Source organism: Phyllostomus discolor, chromosome 4, assembly GCF_004126475.2.
Source record: "Phyllostomus discolor isolate MPI-MPIP mPhyDis1 chromosome 4, mPhyDis1.pri.v3, whole genome shotgun sequence".
In the NCBI taxonomy this organism is placed as follows: domain Eukaryota; kingdom Metazoa; phylum Chordata; class Mammalia; order Chiroptera; family Phyllostomidae; genus Phyllostomus; species Phyllostomus discolor.
Window position 1 is genome coordinate 37604868 of NC_040906.2, and position 6000 is coordinate 37610867.

Below are 6000 nucleotides of genomic sequence, written 5' to 3' on the forward strand. Positions count from 1 at the left end.
GGCCTGTGACCTTGTAAAATGAACCATATTTACAAAGGAAGGTCTCAGCAATTAATATGGGCATTTTGCCAGACTGTGGGGAGAGAGAGGGCCTGTGTAGGAGGAAGGAGCATGAAGTTGCAGAGTTAATAGGAATCTTTACAGCTGCCTCCCTTATCTTTGCAGAGTGCTGTTTGGAGCAGGAAGAGGAGGAAAGTGGAAGAGAATCTGGTGGGCTCAACAGCCCTTGCTGTTTACTGCCCAAGGGCATAGAAGTAGGCTAGAGGTAGATGGTGAGGTGGGGATGTGTCTGCGAAAGGGTGCGTTTCTAAACGGGAGGACAAACTCAGATACCTACAGGGTCAATTACAGACACAAATGAGTGAAGTAGATTGGTCATAGGAAAACAGTCACGGAAGTATCACATTTAAGTGTGTTTCCACTTCAAAAACAAATTCCTCACATTTTCCCCCATGTTTGTTGCTATTCCATGCAGTCTTCTTATTGTGGTTATTCAGATCTTTCACCATGGGCATCCGTTGTTTGCCAGCCAAACACAGGAACGCTAGCTGTATTCATTTCCATAAAAAAATATGCCTAGTCCCATCTTTTTTTTCTTGAAACATCTGACTCGCTTGATATTCCTCTCATTACTGACCCCACTTTTTTGTTTTTGTTTTTTATTTTTTTAAAGAAAGATAAGGATGTATTTAAGTTCCCTATTTACCATAAGACAGAGTAATGCGGAGGAGTGCTAAACAGAGCGAGGCCCTGGAAGGGCTGCTGGGGAGGCAACAGAGTGGTCAGAGCCGGGAGCTGGAGAGCAGGCAGCAGGCTGAAAGGTGGCTGCCTGCAGTCCCACCTGCCCTCCAGGAATGTGGGCGCTGTGCTTCCACATCTTTTGATCTTTCAAGGGAAGCTGGGAATCTAGAGTTGGGTGTTCAGTCTCCAAGTTTTTAAATTCTGTAAATTAATCCTAGGCCAATAAAAATACATTTGTGGGCTACCTGTGAGTCACCTGTGGGCAGCTATTTTCTTAGGGGATGGTTTGTGAACAAGAGAATAAAGAGTAGGAGGAAAGAAGAGATTTATACAAAAATTGTGGAGTACAGAGAACAAGAAAGAAATGGGCAAACATATGTGGTGGAAAAATATTCAATTATTAGGCATTTAATATAAAATAATCCATGGATTTATTACCTGCCATATTAAGGTCAATGAGAATTTGCTTCATAGCTCCTTAATTCATGTGTTGTTTGCACTGATGAGGGTTAAAGGATGATGACTATTTAATTTTTAAAAACTTTAGGTTTGAATTATAAACCTAGAGTTCTGTTTTAACAAAGAAAGCACAGATTTTTCAATTGTCCAGGTCCTCTCTTCCTGCTCCACTCCCTGAACTCTTGTAAGTCCTCATTGTAAGCAGTTTAATGTATATTTATAAGTAATTTCTTTTAAGTGAAGTTTTAAAAAATTACTTTATATTCTCATTTGGTTTGTTTACCAATATTGACACCCAATTGTATCTGTTGACTGATCAATCAATGTATATTTTTCCCTGAAATTCTGAGCACCAAAGTCATGTTTGTATTAATATTATTATTGATATAATAATTAAAAAATTTAAAATATAGAACAGAGTAATTAAAAACTTTAAAAACATAGGAGTAGATATACAAATTACCCAGCTTAATGTGTTTATTAGGATTGAGAAATAAATTTAGTCAGATTCCTTTCAGCCAAGACTAAAGATGGCCGAATTTTACCTTTTTCCCAAATGACATTACTTGAAACCCTTTATTATTTCAGTTAAACATTTGCTTTTTTTATTGTTGTTCAGTTACAGTAGTCCCTCACTGCTCACCCATACCCTGTCCCCCACACTCCCACAATCAGTCTCCCCCATTGTCCATGCCCACCAGTCCTCTATTTATGTTCCTTTGCTTGCCCCTTCCCCTTCCTTCTTTTTAAATAATGCCTCTTTTTATCATTTGATCTGCTTTTCAGAGAAATCTTTGCTACCAGAACACTTTTGTTTGACACAATAGCAATTCAAGAATAGAGTTGAAATGTTAGAAGAACCTTGTGACATCACCTACATCTATCACAAACTAGTCTGACTGGACTACATTCAATCACACTAGAAAGCTAAATGACTTTTTTCCTTATATGGAAACTTGTTTACATTTTCAAGTCCAAAAGGGAGCAAATGTTTTATCTAAAGAATGAACAAAGTAGAGTTCAAAGTATAAGTACATGCTTCTTTTCCATGTTGGTCGCCCTGGCCTCTAGATGAGTTAGTATATATTTTTCTAATTGAACATTTGTTTTACTGTATTTTACTGGGACAGACATGCCCAGTAAAATAGTTATAGTTATTTTAGAATAGTTTCTAAAATAGTTATGTTCAAAGTTTTCTTAGAGAGTGGTTGTCCTTAACTCGTGGGTGCAATTGCAGTGATAATAGTAAAACAGTTAACCTAATTAAATATATTGAAGATGTAAGTAGATAAATATGTTTTATAGTAAATAAAATACCTCAGGAAAAATAGACATTTTGAAGAATTTATTTTCAAAGACCTTACAATAAATCTAATAAGTGGGACATAGTCACATAGTAGATCATCCCTAAAGTAATATTTGAACATGATGTGTATATATTCTAGAAAGGCTGGTGGTCCAATAATAGCTTTAATTTTTATTTAGTACAATGTATTGACCAAATAGATATGTATCTTCTTAGCTACTTATTCTGAGATAGTTTTCAAAATGTTTTATTGTTTATGCTGTTACAGTTCAAAGTATTTTCCCCTTTGCCCCCCTCCTGACAACCTGCCCCCACTTCCATAGTCAATCCCTACACCATTGTCCATGTCCATAGGTCCTCACATGTGTTCCTTGACTAATGCTTCACCTTCTTTCAAACAGCCTTCACCTCCCTTCTCTCCTCTTACAGCTGTCAGCCTGTTCCATGATTCTATGTCTCTGGCTCTATTTTGCTCATTAGTTTATTTTGTTCATTAGATTCCTCTTATAAGTGAGGTCATATGGTATTTGTCTTTCACTGACTGGCTTATTTCACTTACCATGATAATCTCCAGTTCTAACCATGCTGTCACAAGAGGTAGGAATTCCTTCTTTTTTCCTGTTGCGTAGTATTCCACTGTGTAAATGAAACACAGTTTTTGGATCCACTCATCTACTGATGGGCACTTAGATTGTTTCTAACACTTGGCTATTGTAAATAATGCTGCAGTGAACATAGGGGTACATAAGTTCTTTTGAACTGGTGTTTGGGGATTCTTAGGATATATTCCTAGCAGTGGAATTGCTGGGTCAAAAGGTAGTTGCATTTTTAATTTTTTGAGGAAATTCTGTACTGCTTTTCACAGTGGCTGATAACATGCAAAAATGTGAAACTAGATGACCAACTCACACCATACACCAGAATAAACTCAAAATGGATAAAAAACAAACATAAGGCATGACACCATAAAAATCCTAGGGGAAAACGTGAACAGTGAAATTTCAGACTCCTCACATAGCAATATTTTTGCTGATGTGTCTGTTGGGGAAAGGGAAACAAAAAATAAACAAATGGGACTACATCAAATTAAAAAGCTGCATGGATTCAGAAACATCAGCAAAATGAAAAGGGAACTGACTCTATGGGAGAACATATTTGCCAATGATACATTGGACAAAGTTTAACCTCCAAAATACATAAAGAACTCATACAACTCAACACAAGAAAGAGACAATACAATTAAAAAATGGACAAAGGACCTGAATAGACACTTGTCCAAGGAGGACATATAGATAGGCCATAGACATATGAAAAATATGCTCAAAATGATTAGCCATTTCACACCTGCCAAAATGGCAATCATTAATAAATCAACAAACAAGTGCTGGCAAGGATGTGGAGAAAAGAGAACTCTATTCTAAGATATTTAAGTAAAAGATATTACATGGAAGGAAACTCATATTTAAACATCTTTTATTTCTTACCACTTTATTCATTTAATCTTCACCATAACTCATTGAGAAAGATATTATATGAGCTTTATAGATGAGAAAACTGAGTCTTAGAATAGGTGTCTTGTGCTCACACAATTGCTAAGTGGTAGACAGATTCTAACACCATTTCTGTCTTCTTTCCTCCAGACCAGACAATCTTAGCATGAGCTTTTTCTAATGGGCGGTTTCAGAAAATCCTTAATATCCTTAAGAGGTCTATTTGTTCATGGAAAACATTTCAAGTTATACAGTGAAATGGGCATACCTCTATTAACTGATTCATTGAACATGAGGATTTCTAGTCGTGTTTCCAGAGAGCTAATTTTTTTCCAATATTTATAGATGTCGCAAGTTTTAAATGTCTTGGCTGGACCTTGTTCAGAATTTACAATACTACCGTGTCTCCATAATGCTTGTGTGAGTTGGAATAGGGAAATGATTAGGAGGAGCAGAGAAACCTGGGTCCCAATGTTGGTCGGGCCAATTACTGGCTTCTGTGGCCTTGGGCAAATTGTGTAGTTTGCCTGAAGTTCTTCATTTGTGCAGCAGGAATATTAATACTTATCTCAGAGGAGATTAGCATTCTTAGCCCAGCACTTGATATAAAGCCTCTGATAAAGGATTTTTAAATTCATATGAAGAAAAATTGAGGATATTATTTATTTTAACATAATTTATTGTTACCTATATTATTTTTATGCAAATGTGTTACGTTGAATGAATGAGTCAGTTGAATTTACCAATTAATTTTACCTGTTATTTTTTTCAAATGTGACACATTCACTTTGATAGTGGAAGCCAACAAAGAGACCTGTCTAGAAGAAAAAGACAGTGAATTAAGTTTAGTTCTAGTTCTTTAGAAAACAAATAGCTGAGATTTCCATTGTGGACACAATAAAGAACCTCTATGAGAAGAAAAGGTGGAAAATTCTCACCACTGTTTTTAATTCTAATTATCATTTCCTAGACTTCCATGTCTTTATCTAGAAAAGAGAAACAGAGGAGCAGAAGGATAGAGAGAGGACAGGAAAGAGGAAGGAAGGAGGGGTATTTGGGGAGAAAAGAGAGGAAATGCACCAGTGTTCAGTCATGTATAGTCAGCTGAGTACATATATTTATCTATTCTTACTCTTCAAATGCTACTGAAATGACAGAAAAAGAGTAGTCAAAACCTCAGCTTGTTACTTCGAAAACAGGCTAGGGTAGAATCATTAACCAATCAAAGAAATTTCTGGCATAAAGAAAGCAAACGAGAACATATTTACATACAAGGCCTAGCACAAAAGGCTAAAGCACAGGTGAGCTACTTTTCCTGGAATAGCTCGGGCTGACAGGAATCCCTTGATGACCCGTGAGGGAAGTGGGCAGAGGACGGTGTGTAGAACAGCTGCTCCTTCCCACCCAAGCAGAGCCTGTATACTGTGTTCATTAGCCCTGGAGAAGGCCAATGCTTCGAGTGAGGGTGGGAGCTCCAGGAAAAAGCCCTCATGTTTCGGTATTGGGGGTAAAACTCTGATTACTTTGTGTTTTCTGCCTATGAATCTTAAAGATGACCACCAATTGATATGGTTTGTCCACTTTCCCAGACATGCTCTGAGTCAGAGTGACATCTTTTGGGAAAAAAACAATCTACCCAATGGTAGAAGAAATCCACATAAGCTTCTTGAATTCACTAACTTAGTCTTTCTTTTATAAGTATGAATAGGTAACTAATGATAACCAGATACTAGGGAAAACCTATAGCACCAAGAAATAGGGCTAAGATGAATAAATAAAGTGAGGACCAAAAAGAACCCAGATAATGAAGGTAAGAAACAATTGTTTTAAATTCTAGTTAATATCCTCAGAGAGATTCAAAAAGGAATATCTATAAAGTAACTACAAGGATTTATGCAAGAAAGGAATATGAGGAACTTACTGGAAATTAAAAATATGGTTGCCCCACAAAATTCAATTTAAAAGATGGATTAAGAATAGAGCAAAGAGACAAAAATAAAGTAT